The following is a 15,796-nucleotide window of genomic DNA, read 5'->3' as shown; positions in this document are numbered from 1 at the left end:
TTTGTGGTAAATATTCTTTCTTATATTAAGGATATTCAAGATTTTTTGGATAAAATCGAAGGAATAAAATGGAACGAGAATTTGTATTGGTTAAATATGGATGCCAAAAGCTTATATACCAATATTCAACACATGCAGGGTACACAAGTGGTCTATTATTTTTAGGGTGATAGTCCCTTGTCCAGTTATGTTATTGAATTATTAGTATTTTGTCTTAAGAATATTTTTTTTACTTTAAATAGTGAATTTTTTTATCAAATTTAAGGTACGGCAATGTGGGTACTGTTTGCCCTTATGTATGTGAATATTACAATGGCTTTATTTGAATTAGAATATTTGTATCAACATTTGTTTTTTAAAAATCATGTAATTAAGTACTATCATTACATTGATGACTTAAGTTTTATTTGCAGAGGAGGTGGTGAGAAAGTTCAGGGATTTATTCAGAAACTTCAAGCTAATAGGTTTGGATTTAAATTTGATGGAATACAAATGGGTACACTAGAATCATTTTTTGTTTTCGATATATTAAGTTCTGATTGTGGAAATGTTTGGAGTGTGGTATCTAGGAAGGTTAATGGGGTGAGTACATTTTTACATGGCACTAGTTGTCATCATCCTCACCTTAATACAGCATTATCTTACAGGGGATTCTACATATGGAAACAATCTGTAATCATGATCAAGTTTTCCTGAAAGAAACACAAAATACAGCAGATGTGTGTATTGATAGGGGGGATGATTAAGAGAAAGTAAAGGGTTCTTTACAGACAGTCCTATATAAATGTAGAGGGAAAAGACACGAGGTTATCAGTAGAAAAGAACATGTAGGCAAAATAGTATTGAACCTATTCTTATGTTCAATGGAAGTTGGAGAAGGGTTCCTAATTTGAATAATAAGGGGAATACTAATAATAAAGAGATATATTTTGTCATGACTTATATTGAGTGAACAGTTAAATGAATTGTTAAGATATTACTGGCTTATTTTATTTAGAAATAAAGAACTTTCAGGCTGAATTTAAACTCACCCCCGGATTTCTTATAAAAGAGGATGTAGTATAGTAGACATAGTGGTACATAGCAAATTTATTCCCCCCATAGTAGACTTAGTAGGCAGATCTTTCTAAAGAGAGGTACATTTGAATGTGGTAAATGTTCCATATGCAAACATATTGTTAATATATTTTCTAAAATTAATGTTGTTAAATTTTGTCCAATGAAATAATTTTCATGTAATACAGAGGGAATAATTTATGCCCACAAATGCCCGTGTAGATTATTTTATGTAGGAGACAGTCAAAGGATATTTAAAATCAGATTTCCAAAAAATTTTAGAGACATTAAAAATGAGTGAATAGATAATCCATTGGGTATGCACTTTAAATAGTTTCATAATAGTGATGCAACTGGTTTAAAATGTTACATTTTGGAAGAGGTATCAGTGGGGATGGGTGGACCATGTAGATCTGAAGGATAAAGTGCTGTATAAGGAGACCTTATAGATATTGAAGTACAGCACATTGGCACCAATGGGATTAAATAATGAGTGCAATTTGAAATATATGATTAAATAATGAACTTAAATGTAATGTTAAGTGATATGTGTGTTTGTAATATGTGTTTCTTTGTAAGTATATAAGCAGAGGCAACACAGTGTGATTTTTACTCCTTGAAGACTTTTCTGCCAAGCCGCTAGAGGTGCATGAAATATTCTTGTGGATTACATTTCTGTGGCAGGCATTTTTGGTCTTGTTGGTTTGTTTCCTGAGTGATTTCTATAATAAATAAACTTTCAGCAAGATCCTTATCTATGTTCCATTCAGACATCTGGCAAAGGAATTTGCTTGTGTCTTTAATAATTATGCCAGTAATGTCAAGACCAATCTTAAGCTGTCCATCCAGGAATTTAGAAAGAGGTTCAGTGATCCAACCCTGAGCCGAAAGTATTGTTCTCATGGAATCTGTGATAGGCTTGCATATCTTTGGAATACCATATACAAAAGTTATATGAGGGGAAGTAGTAATAAGATACTTAAAAAGCTCTTGCTCTATGCATTTGTCAGCATATAATTAATTTATAAAGTCAGCAATCTTCCTAATAATCAATGAACAATCTCTCTTATTGATGGGTGTGTATTCATTAGTATCCAGTAATTGCTGCATGGCATACATATAGAAAGCTCTATCAAGCACCACTACCCAACCTCCGTTATTGGCAACTGTAATTACAATTTCTTCAATATTCACAAGTGACTGAATAGTTTGAAACTGTACAAAAGTTACATTATGATAGGAATTGATGTTTCTCTGTTGATAAAGCTGATAAACTTCATGTTCTACTGTCCGAATACTAGGGCTTCCTAGGTTGACATTCTGCAAGGGTATCTAGCTGGGGCTGTAAGTTATGCACTGGAGCCCTGTGTCCTGACATGGATGAGAAACCCACACAACCCCACTGAGCAAGGACACAATGAGGCCTACACTCAAACTAGGAATGTCATAAAATGTGTGTTTGGTTTAAGTCAAGGTTCCAGTGTCTAGACACATCATCAGGTACACTGCAGTACGATCCCAGGCACCTATGCCAAAATACTTACAGTCTGTACCATGTCACACAATATAATTGTCAGGAAAGAACTTCAACAAGGACAGCAAGGGGCAGTGCCTCAGTTTCAAGGAGCACAAGCAGAGCCAGCAGCAGTAGCAGAATATACAAATGAGGATTTTGAGAGAGAACCACCTGCTGCAGATGGTGCTGGCAGATGGAAGCATGCACAGTATTCCCTGGCTTTGGTTAAAAAGCAAAAGATCACAACAACTCACTCGTTGAGACCCAAATAAGGGTATGAGTAACAGCAGATGAGAGTTCCAAAATTGGAGGTTGGTACGAGTAAGAACACAGAACAAAAACCACAACACTTCATTCCAAAATTGGAGGTTTGGTACGATGGAACTCTCATCTGCTGTTACTCATACCCTTATTTGGGTCTCAACGAGTGAGTTGTTGTGGTTTTTGTTCTGTGTTCTTACTCGTACCACCTCCAATTTTGGAACTATCATCTGCTGTTACTCATACCCTTATTTGGGTCTCAACGAGTGAGTTGTTGTGGTTTTTGTTCTGTATTCTTACTCGTACCATCTTTATATTGGTTTTAAAAAGCAAAAGATGGCATACACACAATCATTACCTAGCACAAAGCCTAACATCCCATACACATACATATAGGGAAAATGATGCCTGTCAGACACCACACCTTTTACTTAACCATGTAACAGCTGTGTTATGATTGCATCAAACAAGAACAGGAACAACCCTAAAGGACACAATTGTTACTTGTAATGACAAGGTAAGTGTGGAACCCATAAAGAAAAAAGAAAAGTTAATCAATTGATTAATTTCATAAGGAAATGTGTATATGCTCTAAGCAGAGTGTTTTGTCTTGGGTGTACAGTTGTGTCAATAATATATCCTGTGTAAGATGTTTGCAACATAACTCATATGTGTTAGAAGCAATAGTTTTCATCAAGCATTTCAAAAAAACACTATCCATAAAACATGGAACAGGTTATTATACCCTCATTTGCATGACTATACCAAGAAGCAAGACTGAAGTACCTAATGTTTACAGTGCTGTAATGACAAAATGACAAAGACAACTGAAAATAGATGTAGTACAATAATATAGCGGTAAGCCAGTCACTAATTGGATGCAGTGTTTTTTGTCTGAGATGTATAGTTATGTCAGGAGTATCTCCTCTATGAGATATTTGCAGCATACAGTCAGTTACATGTTAGAACCAATAGTCTGCATAAAACATTTCAACTGACCATCATCCATGAAACATGGGACAGTTGGGTCATACCTTCATTTGCACAACTATACCAAGAAGCAAGACTGAGATACATAATCCTTCCAATGTTGTGATAACAATTCTAACTGAAATACAATGAGGTACTACAATATAGAAGCAACCTATTCACAAATGAATAGAAACAAGAAAGCAACAACTTTAGCTCTGCAATACATATTGATAAATTCGGTCTTGTGAATAAGTACGTATTGTCTATCCACTGCAGGCATCAGACCTATATGCAACCCTAAGTCACAAAGACATGTGCAAAAGGCAGGTCAAAGTCACCATCATTTGCAAATGGTGGGAAGGGGGGAGGAGGGCAAGGCTGACAGCAATGAAGTGAATGTGTGCAGTTAAGAAATACATGTATTTATCAGAGTATACAATATTCAGGGCCAGTAACAACAGATGTATATCACTTAACAGTACAGTTTAGAAAGTTTACATATGTATAAAGTGCTATGGGCAAGTAAATTATTTTTCCAATGTGTGTGTCTGCATGAACACAGTTATGCACTGTTCTAGCACAATGTCAAGGCATCTTTGACATGAATGGTAGACTTCTCATTTCAAGTCATAGCTCTTGACCATGAGAACCTCACTGGCCATGAGTTACACTGCTATTTCCATAACCTTTGCTAGAAGGAGGAGTGCTACCTGAATGTGACCGATGTCTGCTGGATGAGCTTTCTTCAGGACTACATCTAGTCTATCAAAAAGTGATTTGTAAATGATGTTTACTCAATTAATTTGTTTAATTTGTTTCCTATACAGCATTTTCACTTGCACTGTGGTACCAGCTTGGTTAGCCTATTCTCACAAAACCCATCACTGTCATTCTGCAATACACTAATTATCCTTTGTATGACTTGCATGTTTGTCTTGCCAATGCACATGGTGCAAGTGTGAGACAATACAAGTGTGCAGTCAGCCTGACATGAAGTCACAGCAATATTTGATTGATAATACACTGGTGTGCAGCAGTCAATGTGTATGTCATCCCATAAAGTGGAACATGTCAATGTCCCTCACAGTAACAGAATATACAGTAAGCACGGCATATACATTTCATTATAAAAGTATGTCATTACATGTGAGGAAATTACTGATTGTTACATTGTCCTGTGCACACATATGCATTTGTTGTTAAACCTGTGATGCCCAGTAACATCTCTTCTAAACACTACTTTTTACAAATATTCCAATGTCCAATTGTAGAAAGACATTTTCTATCTTTTCCAGTACTGCTTGTGATGAAGACTGTGCTCTCTAGAATGTATTTCCTAGATAAGTAGCATGATCAGGACCCAAAATGGAAGATGTGGTGTGTGTGTGTGTGTGTGTGTGTGTGTGTGTGTGTGTGTGTGTGTGTGTGTGTGTGTGTGTGTGTGTGTGTGTGTGTGTGTGTGTGCGTGTGTGCGTGTGTGCGTGTGTGCGTGTGTGTGTGTGTGTGGCTGTGTATATCACTTAGTGGTGTATCCATTTCTCCTGAGATTAATACATTTAACCATTCTCCCAATTTTTGTAGAAACATCCTGTCTGAAGCCCACTGATGAGGTCATCCTGGTAAAAATGCGCAAGCTCCTGTGGTGTTTGTGATTAATATCATTTTTTCTAGCTGGTGTACCCTAGATAGGTAGGAGGATGAACACCCAACATGGTGTATTTGTGTGTGTGCATATGTAAGACTATGTGTAATACTTGCTAGTGTATTCACTTCTCAGTGGAATAATACATTTAATTGTTCTCACAGCTCATCATCCCAGTTTTTACAGAAACACCATGTATGAAACACATTGATGAGGTCATCCTAACAAAAGTGCACTCCCTCTGCCTTTAAGAGTCAGACTTTTCCTGTGTCACTTGTAATTAATGCAGCACTATCTAGATTATATAGGCAGGAGTTTCTATACCCACCATAGAAAATGCGTGTGCATGTGTAATGCTTGTTGCAGTCTCCATTTTCCTTGATACAAATGCATTTAAATGTGCACACAGCTCCCTTATGCCAATTTGTACAGAAACATCCTGTATGACACACACTAAGGAGGCCATCCTAACAAAAGTGCAATCTCTTCTCCTAAGACTCAGACTTCCATTGTGGTACTTGCAGCTAGTACAGTGCTTTCTGGATTGTACAGCTAGATAGGTAAGATGTTCAAAAACCACTGTGGAAGAATTTGATATCTCTGTGTAATACCTGTTACTGTTTACATTTCATCTAAAGAGAATGCATTTAAATGTGCAAATAGCTCCCATATACCAACTTTTATGGAAACATCCTATATGACACACACTGAAGTGGTCATCCTAACAAAAGTGTAATCTCTCCCCTTAAGAATCAGACTTACACTGCTCTGTAGACTATGTAAATAGATAGGTAGGCATTCCAATACTAACTATGAAGACTTTTGTGTGCATGTGTTTGTGTGAGGGTGTTTACAGTAAGGTGAGCATGTGCACAATCAACCTGTACTCTGGATAAATATTTTAAAATCATATACGGCTACACCATCCCCTAGGCCCACCTTTCACTTCCATAACATCATTGCAACACATGAGTGTAGTTATGCATAGTGTTTGTACTGTAATGATTACAATTTTCTATGCATTACATAAATAAAACTGCTTTTTTAGCCAATGCTGTTTCCACACATTTGTGAATTAATGATTCAAATAGTGTCATGGGTTGACAAATATCCATTTAATGTTTTTATGGGGAAAGCAAGAGGTTCTCCCGTTCGATTCTCGGCTGGAGTGCGGGGAGTGCCTTCTGTGTGGAGTCTGCATGTCCTCTCTGGAATTGGGTGGGCGTTCAAAAGACATGTGTAAATGGGCGTGCCTTCGATGAAGGTTGAATGTTGAGCTGGCACCTCAGCGTTTGTCAAAATCTACTGCCAATCATTAGCGGACTGGAGTTCCACTGTGGCAACCCCTAACCGGGAAAAGCCGAAAGATAACAACAACAACATGGAGAAAGTGATGAAAACATTTGTTTAATGGGGTGGGGAGAGGCATTTCCATACTTCAAATGGCAGATGTTCTGTGTGGCATCAATATGAGCACATAATCACATTATATTGTCTGCCTACACTAATGGTTCAACATAGTGATGAGGTCATTGTTTTGCAAGTGAACTGAAGCTATTTCAATGTCAGACCTCTCCTGTGGTGTTTGCATATAATGTGCAACTAGGTAGGTAAGCAGGATCTTTGAATAGAGCAGAATTTAAGTTCTACAAGTATGACTGCCAATGGAGTCATGATTGCTTTACACATAATTGTAGTGGCAACTTTTATAAGCTGATTGTCTGTAAAAACAATGTTACCAGATACATCTCAGATGCTGTATGCTTCAGTTGTAGTCATTATTCTTATGTGGTGCTTGCTGCTGATAATGTGCTGTATAGACGGTGTAAATAGATAGGTAGTTGTTTCAGTTCCTTTGCTGTTACAATAGTGTGACAGTTATTACTGTTATAAAAACTGGCCACCTCACAAGCACCTTTATGTATCCTTCTAATCATTAAATTATTTCACTGGCACTCTTTGATACTAACAAATCCTAGCATCACCAGGGAAAATAACTTTTTTGTCCATGCAATGATTACATACTGTACTGTTTGCTTTGTACATTGTGTAATGTACACAATGTACATTACACAATGTACAAATCATACAGTACATTGTGTAATGTACATATGTAGGATGAGTCCAGCTGTGAGTGTGTCTTTTACCCTCTTACTGTGTGTACTGGTTTGCAAAGACATATATTGTTAGACTGAATTTACAGCAGATGACATCACAGAGACAAACTGTACAGCTGTATTTTCATATAAGAGATTTATTGAAACCAGCCGAACAAGCACTACTATGAGATTATAACATTTTCTTTATACCACAGATATAATACTGCCAGGTACACTGCACTTTCTCAGCTGACTCAGATTACAAACTGTCCACCAAAAATTATTTTACAACCACTTTTTATAGTTTCAAAACTTTGTCTTTGATGCCACTATTCTTTTCCTGTATTGAAGTCTTCTTTGTCTGCAACAATATCTCAGTCTAGGGAAATCCAGTCCTCAGCAGGCCACAATGTTCTTTCACAAATGTTTTTTTCATTGATAGGATAGTTTGCAAGTCTTTCTGCTGCATTAACTATACTCATCCAGAGAAATCCCGTTCTCAGCATGCCAAAATGTTCTTTCATTGATAGAATAGTTGTAACTTTCTCTGCTGTTAGCCATTTCCTTTTAGCTTGAATATCTGTGTACATTCAACTATTTAGGATATTTCAACAAGCCTCTATTGTTAATGCCATTTGTTAAAAAAAATATAATATTTTTTGTTCCACACAATCACGTTCTGTTAAGCCAATGCATCACATGCTATTCTAAAAATATATCACACTGTTATCATAATTACCAAACCTCTGTTACTATGAAGGAAAAATAACCCTTTTTGTTTTACAATCTGTTGTGCAAGCACATTCTTGTTATTTCTTCCTGCATAATTCTAGCAGTTATAACAACTGACCACCTCACAAGCACCTTTAATTATCCTTCTAATTATGAGATTGAATTACACTGGCAGTCTGTGATACTAGCAAATCCTAGCATCACCAGGGAAAATAACTTTTTGTCCACACAATGATTTACATACTGTATGCTTTGTACATTGTGTAATGTACATATGTAAGATGTTTGAGTCCAGATGTGAGTGTGTCTTTCACCCTGTGTGTACTAGTTTGCAAAGACATATATGATGTGTCACTATCCAGTGTGATTGTGCTCTTCAGACACTAATTAGCATAAACATCCAACTAATAAACAGTAGTGATGTCATCCATTTAACTGTGCACTGTATCAGTTGTACCTGAACATGGCCATGCAGCACTTACAATTTAGGCAATGATCTTTAGCTTGTGATCTTGGGTAGTTATTTGAAATCCATCCATTAGTGCCCGAACTACATTGGGTCAGTGTTATTGTGACTGTACATATCACTAACACTGTTATCAAGAATATTTGTTTTATACACAATTAGATGTTATTCCCCCTTATTAAAAGCTAGGACAATTTGTCGCATAGCAATGCTTTTATTCAAAGTAATGAATTCTCTGTCTCATATCGCCTATTTAGAGGTGATCTCTGCTTGACTTACAAAGCCATGTCTGACCCAGCTCTGTTAGAAATGCTACATCTAAAGAAATCCCAATCCCTCCACACTACATGTCCTGGAGACCTCAACCTCATCACCACAATCAACAAAACAAGCTGGAGGGACAGGTTCTTAACCCAGAGACTGCCCATGTTATGGAATAGACTTCCCATACATATCAAGTGCAGCACCTCACTGGCCCTATTCTAGAGAAATCTTAATGAGTGGATGGAAAATAGAAAATTCACCTCGAGGATCACTCCAGGGGCTCTACTCGACAGAGGCACTGGGAACTAAGGTCGGTGGCGCAATGCCACAGTAATCATTGGCTAGGCTTGTAAAAGCTATAGGGCCATTAGCCTAGTACACACCTAGGAACCTATGAACCTTTATGTATGAAGTGGTATCCTCTGGCATGAGGGAATAAGGCAACATACTGTCTATTGTTGACATACTACCGTAAATACATGCACAAATATCCCTTACAGAAATAACATGATGTAATGCCTTCACATAACGACATCTGCCACAATTATACTGTCTTTTCTATCATGGTGAATTATTCCTGTCAAATAGCATGTATTGTCTGCTGTTAATTTGGCAGTTGGTGTTGGAAGGAAACAAACAACCAGGCTTAAATGAAATAATTTCTATAGCCCCTATGTTAAAACTCTGATCAGCAAAAATGTTATTTATTCAATGTTTTATTTTACCAGATTCACATTTTGGGATTAAAATGATATTATTTGTTTGTATGCATACTGATTTGTACTGAAGTGTAATATTGATTTGTAATATGGTTTGTGAGAATATCTGGAATTCTAGATGGTTTGGCCCTTTAAGAAGATGTAATGCTTTTTAACTACTCAATTAACCAGTGTTTGACCTAGTTATGTATACACCAAGAGCAAAACAACCAGACTTGAGTAAACCAGTGTCAGTTTAAATTGAAAGTCCATCAAAAAAAAAAAAAGAATGGACAATAAAACCACGAAAGGAGGGCTAAAACAAAAGTTTTAATAATAGACAACAAGGTAAGACCTTTCAAGGTAAGAATATCGCTTCATCAGACTATAGTGCAACACAAAGTTACACGTTAATATATAGCAAACTCAAGCCAATCAGTTCACATCAATCCAAACCCATCTACTAAAACCAATTAGGAGGCAATTATTGCAAAACAAACATTAAAATATCAATAATAGAGTAAAAACTACATAAAACAAAACTAAGAAATAAACACATTAAAAATTATACATACATCTCAAAACAAAAATATAGAAATAAAATTAAAAAAGCACTTCTTTCTCAGTTCTTCAGATCTGAACACAAGTTTTAAAGAGACATGCCCATTGAGCCCAGAGCCCCTATCAGACTTCATCCTAAGAATCAATTCCAACTCAGACCTTTCAGTTCTATGTCTTACATCACCAAGTTGGGGGCCCATAAAAAGCCTATCAATAACCAGAAATCTAAACTCATGAGAACCCCCTTTTTCAAGCACATGTTTAGCAAGACCACTGCACATATTCTGAGTCACTGTATGTATGTCTCTTCTTTTACAAGAGAGAGAGTGACAAAAGGGAGACCCTACTTTTCAGAATGTAGTACAGAAGATAGGGGGAGCTATAGTGGAAGAGAAGCAAGACATGTCAGAGTACCTATGACTTTCTCTAGTAATGTGAACACCTATTGTGATATTATAAAAAGGAATTTGAATATTTTGAAGGTCTCAGAAGAACTGAGTGCCATAAATGGTGATACTCTTTTTTTTCTTTTAATAATATTTTATCACTAAAGAGAGGGATGTTATAGGGCAGGAATAGATAAGCCATAAAGACAAGGGACCTATCCTTTTAAAAATTGCCGTGCATGTAATTTTATTTATATAGGTCCTAATTTTTTACACACACAACTGGGAACTAGTTTGGAGCATAAGTTTTATGCTGATTGCACATCAAAGAATATTGTATATTACAGTTACTGTATACAATGCAGAGCATTCCATATAGGTTCATAGGTTCATAGGTAGGTAATAGGCTATCTGCCCAAAGGCATTTATAAGTCGAGCAGGAATTGTATTGGCTTTCACCACCCCCTTAGATTAGTTCCCTGTGCCTCCGTCCAGCAGAGCCATTGAAGTGATCCCCAAGATAAACTTTCTATTTCCCATCCACTCGTCAAGGTTTCTCTTGAAGAGTGTTAGTGAGGAGCTCTGCCTAATGTAGACTGGAATCTTGTTCCAGAGCATGGGAAGTCTCTGGGACAGGAATCTATCCCTCCAGCATGTCCTATTTATTGTTATAGTGAGGTTTAGATCCATAGAGCATGTGGCTCGAGGGGATATGGTTTTCTTTAGGTGGAGCATGTCCATCAATTATGGGTTGGACATGGCCTTGTATGTCAGGCATAAATCACCTCTGAGTAGTGGTATGCAACCCAGTATAGCTGGAATTTCTTCAGTTGAGCTGCATAGGGCATCTGTTTGAGGCCAGTGATCCTCTTGGTGAGGTACTTCTGTGGTCTTTCCAGCTGTTGCAGGTGTCTTGTAAGGTACATCCCAAATGGGACGTTGTACTCTATGATGGGTCTGATGAGTGTTGCATAGAGGGACACAATGACCTCTTTTGATCTGGATGCAAACTCTTTTGTGATTAGGTGGGCCACATGGAAGGATTTTCTAACCACTTTGGCAATGTGATTATCAAAGGAGAGATTACTATCTACTTGGGTCCCCAGATCCCTTAGTACATCTTTCGTATTTAGGGGCTACCACTTATGTGGTAGTTTGTGGATACATTTATCTTGAGGCCGTGGTTTTGACACCAGGTATCTGTCTCAGTGAGACCCTTTTGGAGGATGTCTGTATCAGCTGGAGAGTCAATTATAGCCCCTAGTTTACAGTCGTCTGTGAACTTAGTCAGCCATAGACCTCTTGTGCTTGCCTGTACCTCTGAGAATTATATGCCGAACATAAGGGGTCCTAGGACTGAGCACTGGGGAATGCCACTTGTAACCGGTTTAGAGTCAAACCTAGCTCCCGCAACTCTTACCATGTGGGTTCTGTCTGTGAGCCAGTTGGTAACCTATCTCATGATGTAGGGGTTTATGTTCAGGCTGGTGAGCTTGTCTATAATACCAGAATGGGAAATGGTGTCAAAGGCCTTTGCAACATCTAGGCAGGCTGTGTGGACCACCTTTCCCTCATCTATAGCCTTGGTAACTGTCTCAATGCATTCCACCAGGTTTAGGAGGCATGCTCTGCCCTTAACAAAGCCGAACTGGGTAGGGTCCAGTATTTGGAGGTTCCCAATGTCTCTGCTAATGAGATCCATGATGATGCGCTCAATAGCCTTGCAGACCAAGCTAGTCAGGCTTATAGGGCGATAGCTCCCGGGGTCTGTTGTGGCTCCACCTATGTGGAATGGAATAACCATTGCTGTGCCCCACTCTATGGGCATGTAGCTTGTGGAGAGGCTGAGTTTGAACAGTGTGTTTAGGAGAGGGGTTAATTCATCTTTGAGCTCATGTAGGACACAGCCTGGGACACCATCCGGTCCCATTGAGGCTGTGTTTTTGGCTTTGGTGAGGGCTGTTTTAACCTGAGATTCTGTGATTTCAAAGGCACTACATTCTTCTGGTATGGTTATGGGCCCTTTTGGGGATGAGAGGGGGTGAAGTTTGCACTGAACCTGTCTGCCAGGATGTTGGCGATATCGGTCGGTTCAGTGTATTTTGTGCCATTCTGCACTAACTCCAAGCAGATCTGAGAATTGCCACTTAGATTCTTGACATAGCTAAAGAATGCCTTATGGTTATCTTTGGAGTCCTTGACAATGTTTCTTTCGAAGCTAGCCTTGGATGATTTTATGAGGGATTGTAGTTACTTGCTGATATTGAAATCGCTCCTTAAGAGAATGTATTAAGGAATAATAAGATGGAGATAGCTAAATTAAGATGGATAATATATTTTAATGCAGATAAAGCACCAGGAATTAATGATGCTGTCTCCTTGAAACCTTTGCTATGTGCACGCACACTTCCCCACTGAATGGGAATATATGTCTTAGTATGTTATTTAGTATGTTTTAATACATATGTTTTTATCGTGTCTTTGTGTCTTTAAGATTTAGTAATGAGTGAGTAGCTTTGATTGGCTTGGACTACTATTTAGTCATTTGATGATGGCTTTGTTATCTTTGAGTCTGATGAAGTGGCCAGGAATCAAGAAAGCACTTACGCTTTATTATTTTTATTAAGTTTTATTTCACCAGCCATGTCCTCACTTGTTTTTTATTGGGATTTACAGTATTTTACTTGAAGAGGACCTTTACCTAGGAACTATACTTTTTTTGCTGTACTTGTTAATTTTTCCTGTATTGTTTCATCTATACTATCTTTATCCTACGTCCCATAATAAATATGACATTCTTTAGCCATGATCATCATTCATTTGTTCAGTACTAAAATATATTCTTCCAATGACTTACATCATTCAAAGTTTACTCCCTAAAATGCCATTTACAACTCAGCCCCAAACTCTCCGCTAAGATATTCTATTTAAACTAGCTTTTCCTTTGTATTTTCCAAATGCACCTTATTACTTACTGCCCAGTCCTGCCCTCAGCTTATCTTCCTTCTAACCATGCTTTTGTCACCACTAACCACAACTACTGCAACAACCACAGTCACACTTAACCTCCTTTCCTTTTTCTACTGCATTCTTACCTATAATCATTTCATCTGCTTGCTGAGCCATATCAGATCTTTTTTCCACACTTACTTAACTAACTTCATTCCTCCCTCCTCACTCTCAGTGACAAATATGACATATGACAACATGAAGTCAATCAGATATGATCTAGCCATGCCCTTTTCTGTCCAGTCTCATTCAACAGCTCACCCAAGTGTTAAAGCACTTTTTTAAGATAATTACTATAGATATCATTCTGCCTAAAAATGAAACTCATCAAGGACCTTGCACACACTTATTGTAACTAATTAAATTGTTTTAAACTTATAAAATTTTATCCATAGTGATTACTCCAGACTCATCTTAGTTGTTGCACCAATAACAGTACAATCAATTTACCAGAATCACTGATAATCATGGCGTAGTTTTGATAAAATGGATTCTCAGTCACAAGGTTTAAACCTAAACTAGATGTCTAGGTGCCTCTCTATTAGTGGATTTAAATTCCCCATTCTTTAGGGGATAGGAGGTGGCATGAACCTTACTAAAATTTCACTGTCTCAAGATCAATCTCTTCTAACTCATAGAAGCAAATAGCATGAAACTGTGTAGCTGGGACACATAGAATTGCTGGAAGAGTAAACATCATTGTAAGCAGAACCTATTTGCCTCCAGTTCTTCACATTTTATCCTATACTCTGTTTTACCTTTTTCAGCAAACTGGAACATTGCCACCTGCTTTGTTTTGCTCAAAGATGTATATCTTAATTGGATACCCCCCACACAATAACAACACACCACATTTTTTTCTTGCTTGGCCTAACTCCAGTAACACCAGTCCTGCACATCTAAATAATCACAGTCATGAAGAGATATTTGTAGACTGTATTTTCAGAAATTACACTTGGCAAGTGCATGTTCTTAAGTGTTTTACCAAGATTCATTAGCATGTACTGCCATCTCTACTCCTGTTGGCTTCACAAGACTCACAGTCAGAGTCCAACTAGTACTAGTTAGCAGTCAGTCTTGCCTAATGGTATTGCTTAATTTGTCAGGTAACTGCAAACTGTTTTGCTGTGGAACTTCTTTAGTGGTTCCATAATTAATGGCCGAAAAGAACATTATTGTCTATTATGGAAATATGCTGCCTAGACCAAATACTCTCACCTCAGAAGTAATGCAAGACTTTGCATCAGACTCTTTTCCATACATATAAATAATTTTTCCACAGAACATCCTCATAAAAAAATGGTCCTATATGCAAATTACATTCCTCTTCTAAGAGCAGGCAAGCACCCAATAGAAATCTAAAGGGCCTTGTAAAATGACTTTGAGAAATGCCTAACTTGGTTCACAGATATATCTAAAAGAAAATACATGTTGCTTGTCATGCTGCAAAGACTACCTTCCCCTATTAAAAATCCACCAAATGAAAGAAAATATACCAATAACAATTGGCAACAGTTCCAAGGAATTTATTCAATAAACTTTAGCGCCTCGGCAAAAAAGCCTTCAAGAAGTAACTAACTCTCTAAAACATCCCCTTTTAAATACAAAGTAATGAATCAATATTTCTATAGAACAGTAAAACAATTAAGTAAATTAAATACTTCCAACTAATTTCACAGTTTAAACCATTTGGTACAAGAGTGTTATATTTCAATATAAAAATTGATTCTTTAAACAAAAGTTTATCTTTTAACATAGCAACATCACACCAATTTAACAAATACCTTTTCAAAAATAGTTCCTTGTAGTAATGTAAAATCACTGTTACGATATTCCATAAAATGAACAGCAATTAAACTTTCTGTTTTTGTCTCTGATTGGAAGTATTTAATTTAGTTAATTGTTTTATTGCTTTATAGAATTATTGATTTATTAGTTTTTATTTAATAGGGGACATTTTAGAATGTTAGTTACTTCTTGAAGGCTGTTTGGCCGAGATGCTAAAGTCTATTTAATAAATTCTTTGGAATTGTTGCCAGCTGTTATTGGTATACCTTCCCCTATTACCCTTAATATTACTGACCCTTTAGAAAGAAGGGATATTTCAGTAAACAGCAACAAGTGCAAAGGCCTT

Source organism: Protopterus annectens, chromosome 4.part0, assembly GCF_019279795.1.
Source record: "Protopterus annectens isolate FY-2018-M chromosome 4.part0, PAN1.0, whole genome shotgun sequence".
NCBI lineage: Eukaryota > Metazoa > Chordata > Ceratodontiformes > Protopteridae > Protopterus > Protopterus annectens.
Note: the sequence above shows the minus strand (reverse complement) of the source record.